The sequence below is a fragment of the Mobula hypostoma genome, chromosome 25 (genome assembly GCF_963921235.1).
Source record: "Mobula hypostoma chromosome 25, sMobHyp1.1, whole genome shotgun sequence".
Classification (NCBI taxonomy): domain Eukaryota; kingdom Metazoa; phylum Chordata; class Chondrichthyes; order Myliobatiformes; family Myliobatidae; genus Mobula; species Mobula hypostoma.
The window spans coordinates 18,940,780-18,955,524 of NC_086121.1; positions in this window are offsets into that span (position 1 = coordinate 18,940,780).

Below are 14,745 nucleotides of genomic sequence, written 5' to 3' on the forward strand. Positions count from 1 at the left end.
CAATACGAGCCTCGACAGAAAGTGAATTGCCATCCCAAAAACACTCAACAACACCAACCACAGCAGTGACTCAGTCCTTCTCCACAACGTATTCAAGCACAACAGAAGAATCTTCGGCAACATCGCAAACACCAAAAGCAAGGCAAGCATCTTCAGTGACATTCACGTCAGCAGAAACACAGCCAACATCGCAGGAATCCGCAACGACAACACTTTCACGCGAAACCCATCCAAGTACGTCAACAGTGTCGAATGAAAATGTGTCCACATCACAATCACACTTAACAACACCTTCATCCCTCGGAACTGAGTTTTCGACTGGAAAGTATTCTACATTAGCAGAAGTGTCATCCATAACAGCATTGTCATCGGAAGGCCCTACGACAAGAGAAGTATCATCAACCACTGCATCCTCAGCAGAAACACTTCCACCAGCCGAGTCATCTACAATCAGCAGACCCTCTACAGAAACAACAACACACACGCAGAAATCTCCAACAACACAAATACTTCCACACACGTCAGAACTGTCATCATCAGCAACTCTCTCCCCATCAGAAACATATTCAACTACAACATCATCATCAACAGAAACTGAGATGTCAGCAGAGACCTCTCAAACAGCGCATTTATCAGCAACGACCAAGTTTTCATCAGAGACACTCCCACCGACAGTGCAAACTTCTTTGACTGAACAATCAACACAAATTTATCAAAGCTCAACAGCAGCTTCTACGGCAACTGTTTCTCCAACAGAATCACGCCACACTTCCTTGGTATTGTCAACGTTTGCTAAATCAACATCAGAAACAAAGTCACCAGCAACTGAAATATCAGAGGCATCTGAGACCTCAACACAAACCCATCCAATGTCAGACGTATCTTCATTTAGCACGTCTGCTTTTGAGAGTCTCACACCAACATCTGAATCACCACAGACAATACAAACACATTCAAGCACAACACGCATTTCCTCAGAAACCGTGTCCCCATCAGAAACCCACGTAAAAGCAACAACGTTAAGTTTGGTAACTGAGAACTCTGCCACAATATATTCTGAATCAACACAACCCACCATATCCACAGAAACTTCATCGGAATCCCAAGCAACCGCAGAAGTACCAGCGAGTTATTTCTCCTCCACTGAAAAATCTCACAGCACAACCCAGGAAATATTGACTTCGACACACCCAAACACAATACGAGCCTCGACAGAAAGTGAATTGCCATCCCAAAAACACTCAACAACACCAACCACAGCAGTGACTCAGTCCTTCTCCACAACGTATTCAAGCACAACAGAAGAATCTTCGGCAACATCGCAAACACCAAAAGCAAGGCAAGCATCTTCAGTGACATTCACGTCAGCAGAAACACAGCCAACATCGCAGGAATCCGCAACGACAACACTTTCACGCGAAACCCATCCAAGTACGTCAACAGTGTCGAATGAAAATGTGTCCACATCACAATCACACTTAACAACACCTTCATCCCTCGGAACTGAGTTTTCGACTGGAAAGTATTCTACATTAGCAGAAGTGTCATCCATAACAGAATTGTCATCGGAAGGCCCTACGACAAGAGAAGTATCATCAACCCCTGCATCCTCAGCAGAAACACTTCCACCAGCCGAGTCATCTACAATCAGCAGACCCTCTACAGAAACAACAACACACACGCAGGAATCTCCAACAACACAAATACTTCCACACACTTCAGAACTGTCATCATCAGCAACTCTCTCCCCATCAGAAACATATTCAACTACAACATCATCATCAACAGAAACAGAGATGTCAGCAGAGACCTCTCAAACAGCGCATTTATCAGCAACGACCAAGTTTTCATCAGAGACACTCCCAACGACAATGCAAACTTCTTTGACTGAACAATCAACACAAATTTATCAAAGCTCAACAACAGCTTCTACGGCAACTGTGTCTCCAACAGAATCACGCCACACTTCCTCGGCATTGTCAACGTTTGCTAAATCAACATCAGAAACAAAGTCACCAGCAACTGAAATATCAGAGGCATCTGAGACCTCAACACAAACCCATCCAATGTCAGAGGTATCTTCATTTACCACGTCTACTTTTGAGAGTCTCACACCAACATCTGAATCACCACAGACAATACAAACACATTCAAGCACAACACGCATTTCCTCAGAAACCGTGTCCCCATCAGAAACCCACGTAAAAGCAACAACGTTAAGTTTGGTAACTGAGAGCTCTGCCACAATATATTCTGAATCAACACAACCCACCATATCCACAGAAACTTCATCGGAATCCCAAGCAACCGCAGAAGTACCAGCGAGTTATTTCTCCTCCACTGAAAAATCTCACAGCACAACCCAGGAAATATTGACTTCGACACACCCAAACACAATACGAGCCTCGACAGAAAGTGAATTGCCATCCCAAAAACACTCAACAACACCAACCACAGCAGTGACTCAGTCCTTCTCCACAACATATTCAAGCACAACAGAAGAATCTTCGGCAATATCGCAAACACCAAAAGCAAGACAAGCATCTTCAGTGACATTCACGTCAGCAGAAACACAGCCAACATCGCAGGAATCCGCAACGACAACACTTTCACGCGAAACCCATCCAAGTACGTCAACAGTGTCGAATGAAAATGTGTCCACATCACAATCACACTTAACAACACCTTCATCCCTCGGAACTGAGTTTTCGACTGGAAAGTATTCTACATTAGCAGAAGGGTCATCCACAACAGAATTGTCATCGGAAAGCCCTACGACAAGAGAAGTATCATCAACCACTGCATCCTCAGCAGAAACACTTCAACCAGCCGAGTCATCTACAATCAGCAGACCCTCTACAGAAACAACAACACACACGCAGGAATCTCCAACAACACAAATACTTCCACACACTTCAGAACTGTCATCATCAGCAACTCTCTCCCCATCAGAAACATATTCAACTACAACATCATCATCAACAGAAACTGAGATGTCAGCAGAGACCTCTCAAACAGCGCATTTATCAGCAACGACCAAGTTTTCATCAGAGACACTCCCAACAACAGTGCAAACTTCTTTGACTGAACAATCAACACAAATTTATCAAAGCTCAACAGCAGCTTCTGCGGCAACTGTGTCTCCAACAGAATCACGCCACACTTCCTTGGCATTGTCAACGTTTGCTAAATCAACATCAGAAACAAAGTCACCAGCAACTGAAATATCAGAGGCATCTGAGACCTCAACACAAACCCATCCAATGTCAGAGGTATCTTCATTTACCACGTCTACTTTTGAGAGTCTCACACCAACATCTGAATCACCACAGACAATACAAACACATTCAAGCACAACACGCATTTCCTCAGAAACCGTGTCCCCATCAGAAACCCACGTAAAAGCAACAACGTTAAGTTTGGTAACTGAGAGCTCTGCCACAATATATTCTGAATCAACACAACCCACCATATCCACAGAAACTTCATCGGAATCCCAAGCAACCGCAGAAGTACCAGCGAGTTATTTCTCCTCCACTGAAAAATCTCACAGCACAACCCAGGAAATATTGACTTCGACACACCCAAACACAATACGAGCCTCGACAGAAAGTGAATTGCCATCCCAAAAACACTCAACAACACCAACCACAGCAGTGACTCAGTCCTTCTCCACAACGTATTCAAGCACAACAGAAGAATCTTCGGCAACATCGCAAACACCAAAAGCAAGACAAGCATCTTCAGTGACATTCACGTCAGCAGAAACACAGCCAACATCGCAGGAATCCGCAACGACAACACTTTCACGCGAAACCCATCCAAGTACGTCAACAGTGTCGAATGAAAATGTGTCCACATCACAATCACACTTAACAACACCTTCATCCCTCGGAACTGAGTTTTCGACTGGAAAGTATTCTACATTAGCAGAAGGGTCATCCACAACAGAATTGTCATCGGAAAGCCCTACGACAAGAGAAGTATCATCAACCACTGCATCCTCAGCAGAAACACTTCAACCAGCCGAGTCATCTACAATCAGCAGACCCTCTACAGAAACAACAACACACACGCAGGAATCTCCAACAACACAAATACTTCCACACACTTCAGAACTGTCATCATCAGCAACTCTCTCCCCATCAGAAACATATTCAACTACAACATCATCATCAACAGAAACTGAGATGTCAGCAGAGACCTCTCAAACAGCGCATTTATCAGCAACGACCAAGTTTTCATCAGAGACACTCCCAACGACAATGCAAACTTCTTTGACTGAACAATCAACACAAATTTATCAAAGCTCAACAGCAGCTTCTACGGCAACTGTGTCTCCAACAGAATCACACCACACTTCCTCGGCATTGTCAACGTTTGCTAAATCAACATCAGAAACAAAGTCACCAGGAACTGAAATATCAGAGGCATCTGAGACCTCAACACAAACCCATCCAATGTCAGAGGTATCTTCATTTACCACGTCTACTTTTGAGAGTCTCACATCAACATCTGAATCACCACAGACAATACAAACACATTCAAGCACAACACGCATTTCCTCAGAAACCGTGTCCCCATCAGAAACCCACGTAAAAGCAACAACGTTAAGTTTGGTAACTGAGAGCTCTGCCACAATATATTCTGAATCAACACAACCCACCATATCCACAGAAACTTCATCGGAATCCCAAGCAACCGCAGAAGTACCAGCGAGTTATTTCTCCTCCACTGAAAAATCTCACAGCACAACCCAGGAAATATTGACTTCAACACACCCAAACACAATACGAGCCTCGACAGAAAGTGAATTGCCATCCCAAAAACACTCAACAACACCAACCACAGCAGTGACTCAGTCCTTCTCCACAACGTATTCAAGCACAACAGAAGAATCTTCGGCAACATCGCAAACACCAAAAGCAAGACAAGCATCTTCAGTGACATTCACGTCAGCAGAAACACAGCCAACATCGCAGGAATCCGCAACGACAACACTTTCACGAGAAACCCATCCAAGTACGTCAACAGTGTCGAATGTAAATGTGTCCACATCACAATCACACTTAACAACACCTTCATCCCTCGGAACTGAGTTTTCGACTGGAAAGTATTCTACATTAGCAGAAGGGTCATCCACAACAGCATTGTCATCGGAAAGCCCTACGACAAGAGCATTATCATCAACCACTGCATCCTCAGCAGAAACACTTCCACCAGCCGAGTCATCTACAATCAGCAGACCCTCTACAGAAACAACAACACACATGCAGGAATCTCCAACAACACAAATACTTCCACACACTTCAGAACTGTCATCATCAGCAACTCTCTCCCCATCAGAAACATATTCAACTACAACATCATCATCAACAGAAACAGAGATGTCAGCTGAGACCTCTCAAACAGCGCATTTATCAGCAACGACCAAGTTTTCATCAGAGACACTCCCAACGACAATGCAAACTTCTTTGACTGAACAATCAACACAAATTTATCAAAGCTCAACAGCAGCTTCTACGGCAACTGTGTCTCCAACAGAATCACGCCACACTTCCTTGGCATTGTCAACGTTTTCTAAATCAACATCAGAAACAAAGTCACCAGCAACTGAAATATCAGAGGCATCTGAGACCTCAACACAAACCCATCCAATGTCAGGGGTATCTTCATTTACCACGTCTACTTTTGAGAGTCTCACACCAACATCTGAATCACCACAGACAATACAAACACATTCAAGCACAACACGCAATTCCTCAGAAACCGTGTCCCCATCAGAAACCCACGTAAAAGCAACAACGTTAAGTTTGGTAACTGAGAGCTCTGCCACAATATATTCTGAATCAACACAACCCACCATATCCACAGAAACTTCATCGGAATCCCAAGCAACCGCAGAAGTACCAGCGAGTTGTTTCTCCTCCACTGAAAAATCTCACAGCACAACCCAGGAAATATTGACTTCGACACACCCAAACACAATACGAACCTCGACAGAAAGTGAATTGCAATCCCAAAAACACTCAACAACACCAACCACAGCAGTAACTCAGTCCTTCTCCACAACGTATTCAAGCACAACAGAAGAATCTTCGGCAACATCGCAAACACCAAAAGCAAGACAAGCATCTTCAGTGACATTCACATCAGCAGAAACACAGCCAACATCGCAGGAATCCGCAACGACAACACTTTCACGAGAAACCCATCCAAGTACGTCAACAGTGTCGAATGTAAATGTGTCCACATCACAATCACACTTAACAACACCTTCATCCCTCGGAACTGAGTTTTCGACTGGAAATTATTCTACATTAGCAGAAGGGTCATCCACAACAGCATTGTCATCGGAAAGCCCTACGACAAGAGCAGTATCATCAACCACTGCATCCTCAGCAGAAACACTTCCACCAGCCGAGTCATCTACAATCAGCAGACCCTCTACAGAAACAACAACACACACGCAGAAATCTCCAACAACACAAATACTTCCACACACTTCAGAAGTGTCATCATCACCAACTCTCTCCCCATCGGAAACATATTCAACTACAACATCATCATCAACAGAAACTGAGATGTCAGCAGAGACCTCTCAAACAGCGCATTTATCAGCAACGACCAAGTTTTCATCAGAGACACTCCCACCGACAGTGCAAACTTCTTTGACTGAACAATCAACACAAATTTATCAAAGCTCAACAGCAGCTTCTACGGCAACTGTTTCTCCAACAGAATCACGCCACACTTCCTTGGTATTGTCAACGTTTGCTAAATCAACATCAGAAACAAAGTCACCAGGAACTGAAATATCAGAGGCATCTGAGACCTCAACACAAACCCATCCAATGTCAGAGGTATCTTCATTTACCACGTCTACTTTTGAGAGTCTCACACCAACATCTGAATCACCACAGACAATACAAACACATTCAAGCACAACACGCATTTCCTCAGAAACCGTGTCCCCATCAGAAACCCACGTAAAAGCAACAACGTTAAGTTTGGTAACTGAGAGCTCTGCCACAATATATTCTGAATCAACACAACCCACCATATCCACAGAAACTTCATCGGAATCCCAAGCAACCGCAGAAGTACCAGCGAGTTATTTCTCCTCTACTGAAAAATCTCACAGCACAACCCAGGAAATATTGACTTCAACACACCCAAACACAATACGAACCTCGACAGAAAGTGAATTGCAATCCCAAAAACACTCAACAACACCAACCACAGCAGTGACTCAGTCCTTCTCCACAACGTATTCAAGCACAACAGAAGAATCTTCGGCAACATCGCAAACACCAAAAGCAAGACAAGCATCTTCAGTGACATTCACATCAGCAGAAACACAGCCAACATCGCAGGAATCCGCAACGACAACACTTTCACGAGAAACCCATCTAAGTACGTCAACAGTGTCGAATGTAAATGTGTCCACATCACAATCACACTTAACAACACCTTCATCCCTCGGAACTGAGTTTTCGACTGGAAAGTATTCTACATTAGCAGAAGGGTCATCCACAACAGAATTGTCATCGGAAAGCCCTACGACAAGAGCAGTATCATCAACCACTGCATCCTCAGCAGAAACACTTCCACCAGCCGAGTCATCTACAATCAGCAGACCCTCTACAGAAACAACAACACACACGCAGAAATCTCCAACAACACAAATACTTCCACACACTTCAGAAGTGTCATCATCACCAACTCTCTCCCCATCGGAAACATATTCAACTACAACATCATCATCAACAGAAACTGAGATGTCAGCAGAGACCTCTCAAACAGCGCATTTATCAGCAACGACCAAGTTTTCATCAGAGACACTCCCACCGACAGTGCAAACTTCTTTGACTGAACAATCAACACAAATTTATCAAAGCTCAACAGCAGCTTCTACGGCAACTGTTTCTCCAACAGAATCACGCCACACTTCCTTGGTATTGTCAACGTTTGCTAAATCAACATCAGAAACAAAGTCACCAGGAACTGAAATATCAGAGGCATCTGAGACCTCAACACAAACCCATCCAATGTCAGAGGTATCTTCATTTACCACGTCTACTTTTGAGAGTCTCACACCAACATCTGAATCACCACAGACAATACAAACACATTCAAGCACAACACGCATTTCCTCAGAAACCGTGTCCCCATCAGAAACCCACGTAAAAGCAACAACGTTAAGTTTGGTAACTGAGAGCTCTGCCACAATATATTCTGAATCAACACAACCCACCATATCCACAGAAACTTCATCGGAATCCCAAGCAACCGCAGAAGTACCAGCGAGTTATTTCTCCTCCACTGAAAAATCTCACAGCACAACCCAGGAAATATTGACTTCAACACACCCAAACACAATACGAGCCTCAACAGAAAGTGAATTGCCATCCCAAAAACACTCAACAACACCAACCACAGCAGTGACTCAGTCCTTCTCCACAACGTATTCAAGCACAACAGAAGAATCTTCGGCAACATCGCAAACACCAAAAGCAAGACAAGCATCTTCAGTGACATTCACATCAGCAGCAACACAGCCAACATCGCAGGAATCCGCAACGACAACACTTTCACGAGAAACCCATCCAAGTACGTCAACAGTGTCGAATGTAAATGTGTCCACATCACAATCACACTTAACAACACCTTCATCCCTCGGAACTGAGTTTTCGACTGGAAAGTATTCTACATTAGCAGAAGGGTCATCCACAACAGAATTGTCATCGGAAAGCCCTACGACAAGAGCAGTATCATCAACCAGTGCATCCTCAGCAGAAACACTTCCACCCGCCGAGTCATCTACAATCAGCAGACCCTCTACAGAAACAACAACACACACGCAGGAATCTCCAACAACACAAATACTTCCACACACTTCAGAAGTGTCATCATCACCAACTCTCTCCCCATCGGAAACATATTCAACTACAACATCATCATCAACAGAAACTGAGATGTCAGCAGAGACCTCTCAAACAGCGCATTTATCAGCAACGACCAAGTTTTCATCAGAGACACTCCCACCGACAGTGCAAACTTCTTTGACTGAACAATCAACACAAATTTATCAAAGCTCAACAGCAGCTTCTACGGCAACTGTTTCTCCAACAGAATCACGCCACACTTCCTTGGCATTGTCAACGTTTGCTAAATCAACATCAGAAACAAAGTCACCAGCAACTGAAATATCAGAGGCATCTGAGACCTCAACACAAACCCATCCAATGTCAGAGGTATCTTCATTTACCACGTCTACTTTTGAGAGTCTCACACCAACATCTGAATCACCACAGACAATACAAACACATTCAAGCACAACACGCATTTCCTCAGAAACTGTGTCCCCATCAGAAACCCACGTAAAAGCAACAACGTTAAGTTTGGTAACTGAGAGCTCTGCCACAATATCTTCTGAATCAACACAACCCACCATATCCACAGAAACGTCATCGGAATCCCAAGCAACCGCAGAAGTACCAGCGAGTTATTTCTCCTCTACTGAAAAATCTCACAGCGCAACCCAGGAAATATTGACTTCGACACACCCAAACACAATACGAGCCTCGACAGAAAGTGAATTGCCATCCCAAAAACACTCAACAACACCATCCACAGCAGTGACTCAGTCCTTCTCCACAGCTTATTTAAGCACAACAGAAGAATCTTCGGCAACAGAATACTCATCGCAAACACCAAAAGGAAGACATGCATCTTCAGTGACATTCACGTCAGCAGCAACACAGCCAACATCGCAGGAATCCGCAACGACAACACTTTCACGCGAAACCCATCCAAGTACGTCAACAGTGTCGAATGTAAATGTGTCCACATCACAGTCACACTTAACAACACCTTCATCCCTCGGAACTGAGTTTTCGACTGGAAAGTATTCTACATTAGCAGAAGGGTCATCCACAACAGAATTGTCATCGGAACGCCCTACGACAAGAGAAGTATCATCAACCACTGCATCCTCAGCAGAAACACGTCCACCAGCCGAGTCATCTACAATCAGCAGACCCTCTACAGAAACAACAACACACACGCAGGAATATCCAACAACACAAATACTTCCACACACTTCAGAAGTGTCATCATCAGCAACTCTCTCCCCATCAGAAACATATTCAACTACAACATCATCATCAACAGAAACTGAGATGTCAGCAGAGACCTCTCAAACAGCGCATTTATCAGCAACGACCAAGTTTTCATCAGAGACACTCCCAACGACAGTGCAAACTTCTTTGACTGAACAATCAACACAAATTTATCAAAGCTCAACAGCAGCTTCTACGGCAACTGTGTCTCCATCAGAATCACGCCACACTTCCTCGGCATTGTCAACGTTTGTTGAATCAACATCAGAAACAAAGTCACCAGCAACTGAAATATCAGAGGCATCTGAGACTTCAACACAAACCCATCCAATGTCAGAGGTATCTTCATTTACCACGTCTACTTTTGAGAGTCTCACACCAACATCTGAATCACCACAGACAATACAAACACATTCAAGCACAACAGGCCTTTCCTCAGAAACCGTGTCCCCATCAGAAACCCACGTAAAAGCAACAACGTTAATTTTGGTCACTGAGAGCTCTGCCACAATATATTCTGAATCAACACAACCCACCATATCCACAGAAACTTCACCCGAATCCCAAGCAACCGCAGAAATACCAGCGAGTTATTTCTCCTCTACTGAAAAATCTCACAGCACAACCCAGGAAATATTGACTTCAACACACCCAAACACAATACGAGCCTCGACAGAAAGTGAATTGCCATCCCAAAAACACTCAACAACACCATCCACAGCAGTGACTCAGTCCTTCTCCACAACGTATTCAAGCACAACAGAAGAATCTTCGGCAACATCGCAAACACCAAAAGCAAGACAAGCATCTTCAGTGACATTCACATCAGCAGCAACACAGCCAACATCGCAGGATTCCGCAACGACAACACTTTCACGAGAAACCCATCCAAGTACGTCATCAGTGTCGAATGTAAATGTGTCCACATCACAATCACACTTAACAACACCTTCATCCCTCGGAACTGAGTTTTCGACTGGAAAGTATTCTACATTAGCAGAAGGGTTATCCACAACAGAATTGTCATCGGAAAGCCCTACGACAAGAGAAGTATCATCAACCACTGCATCCTCAGCAGAAACACTTCAACCAGCCGAGTCATCTGCAATCAGCATACCCTCTACAGAAACAACAACACACACGCAGGAATCTCCAACAACACAAATACTTCCACACACTTCAGAACTGTCATCATCAGCAACTCTCTCCCCATCAGAAACATATTCAACTACAACATCATCATCAACAGAAACTGAGATGTCAGCAGAGACCTCTCAAACAGCGCATTTATCAGCAACGACCAAGTTTTCATCAGAGACACTCCCAACAACAGTGCAAACTTCTTTGACTGAACAATCAACACAAATTTATCAAAGCTCAACAGCAGCTTCTACGGCAACTGTGTCTCCATCAGAATCACGCCACACTTCCTCGGCATTGTCAACGTTTGCTAAATCAACATCAGAAACAAAGTCACCAGCAACTGAAATATCAGAGGCATCTGAGACTTCAACACAAACCCATCCAATGTCAGAGGTATCTTCATTTACCACGTCTACTTTTGAGAGTCTCACACCAACATCTGAATCACCACAGACAATACAAACACATTCAAGCACAACACGCATTTCCTCAGAAACCGTGTCCCCATCAGAAACCCACGTAAAAGCAACAACGTTAAGTTTGGTAACTGAGAGATCTGCCACAATATATTCTGAATCATCACAACCCACCATATCCACAGAAACTTTATCGCAATCTGAAGCAGCCACAGAAGTACCAGCGAGCTATTTCTCCTCTACTGAAATATCTCACAGCACAACCCAGGAAATACTGACTTCGACACACCCAAACACAATACGAGCCTCGACAGAAAGTGAATTGCCATTCCAAAAACACTCAACAACACCAACCACAGCAGTGACTCAGTCCTTCTCCACAACATATTCAAGCACAACAGAAGAATCTTCAACAACAGAATACTCATCGCAAACACCAAAAGCAAGTCAAGCATCTTCAGTGACATTGACGTCAGCAGAAAGACAGCCAACATCGCAGGAAACCGCAATGACAACATTTTCACGAGAAACCCATCCAAGTACGTCAACAGTGTCGAATGTAAATGTGTCCACATCACAATCACACTTAACAACACCTTCATCCCTCGTAACGGAGTACTCGACTGAAAAGTATTCTACATCAGCAGAAGTGTCATCCACAACAGAATTGTCATCGGAAAGCCCTACGACAAGAGAAGTATCATCAACCACTGCATCTTCAGCAGAAACACTTCCACCAGCCGAGTCATCTACAATCAGCAGACCCTCTACAGAAACAATAACACACACGCAGGAATCTCCAACAACACAAATACTTCCACACACTTCAGAAGTGTCATCATCAGCAACTCTCTCCCCATCAAAAACATATTCAACTGCAACATCATCATCAACAGAAACTGAGATGTCAGCAGAGACCTCTCAAACAGCGCATTTATCAGCAACGACCAAGCTTTCATCAGAGACACTCCCAACGACAGTGCAAACTTCTTTGACTGAACAATCAACACAAATTTATCAAAGCTCAACAGCAGCTTCTACGGCAACTGTGTCTCTATCAGAATCACGCCACACTTCCTCAGCATTGTCAACGGTTGCTGCATCAACATCAGAAACAAAGTCACCAGCAACTGAAGTATCAGAGGCATCTAAGACTTCAACACAAACCCATCCAATGTCAGAGGTATCTTCATTTACCACGTCTACTTTTGAGAGTCTCACACCAACATCTGAATCACCACAGACAATACAAACACATTCAAGCACAACACGCGTTTCCTCAGAAACCGTGTCCCCATCAGAAACCCATGTTAAAGCAACAACGTTAAGTTTGGTAACTGAGAGATTTGCCACAATATATTCTGAATCAACACAACCCACCATATCCACAGAAACTTCATCGGAATCGAAAATTAAATCGTTGTCAGAAACCCCTATGACAAGAGAAGTATCGTCAATCACTGGATCCTCAGCAGAAACCCGTCCGCAAACCTCCAAGTCTCCAAAAACAGATGTTTCAACAAATCCCGTTCCAAGCACATCAGAATTGTCACCTTTAACTATGGTTCCATTGGAAACAGATTTCACTGCAAGACCATTGTCAATGGAAACTCAGTCCTCAGCAGTGACTTATCAATCAGTGCCTTTGTCATCAACAAGCAAGCATTCATCGCAAATGCTCCCAACAACATTTGAATCTTCCAGGACAGCTCGTTCAACACGAGTCTATCAACGCTCAACAGACGTTTCATCAGCAACTGTGTCTCACCTCACTTCCTCATCACTTTCATTGTTTACTCAATCGACATTAAAAACCCATTCACCTTCAACCAAAGCATCTTTTAAAACTGAAGTTTCATCTGCGACCCATCCAACTTCTGGAATAACGAGAGGAGCATTCACAACCGGAAGCAGTACAACTAAAATTCAGTCGTTCAGTTCCATTCATTCTACTTTCCCAGTATCCTCACTTCCTAATCTGACGACATCTACCTTAGCTCCTGTAATTGACTATTGCAGCAAGTGCCAGTGTTTGAATAGTGGAAGTTGTAATGTTCAGGCTACAACAGCGGATCGCTGTGAGTGCCACTGTCCAGAAGTTACTTATGGAACTTTCTGTCAATATGGATTGAACTACAGCAAGGCTGTCCTTGGTAAGTTCATACTCCTACAGTATTTAATTCCTTTTTTAAATGTTAATATTTTGATAATATGCCTCAATGTTGACATCAAAATGTAAAATGTTGTTAGTGTGATGATTGTGATGGTTAGGATACTTCAGATACCAGCAGCAGGGCATGAACAATTACAATTAATGTCAATGTCCTCGTGAGTAGTTTGGGAAAATAAGGAGCAGATCATCTGATCTTGGACATGAGGAATAGAAAAATCAGGGTTCCGACTCTGCCTGTTTGATCCCTCGCTCGTTTTACGTAACTAACCACATGACAGGGAATGTGAGAAAGGGGAGAAAATTACAAAAGAGCACTGAAGTCACTTTCATCTGTGCTTTTCTGGTCATCTGTTGCAGGTCCAAAGACTCCGAAGAGGATAGCTGTTGTTATACTCTCACTAAACAAACCCTGGAATGATATATATGGAGACAATTCAACCAAGCAATACAACAGTTTGGTTCAGCAGTTGATCAAAGTGGTCGGTATTAGTGTCAACAATTCTGCCCTCAGCTTCATCAGTATTTCAAATATATAATCCATACAAAGTATATTTGAAAATGTATTTATAATCAAGAGTTTATTTCTTTCTGGTGGCATTGTTGAGCAAAACACATGGCAGATCTGAGGCAAAGCAACGAAGATTCCATCACTGTCATCGCTAAATTTTATATCTCAATATCAATAGTTGAAATCAATTTCCTCAAGTTCCTGTAACCTTTAGCGGTCAGTAAACCCATCATATCTGTGCTTAGAAAGCAGTCAGTCACCTAATTGTAAAATACTGCAGGTGCTGAAAATCTGAAGTGAAACCAGAAAAAGCAGGGGATGCTCAGCAGATCAGACAGCAACTGGAGAGAGAAAGTGAGTTCATGTTTCAGGTCCAGGAAA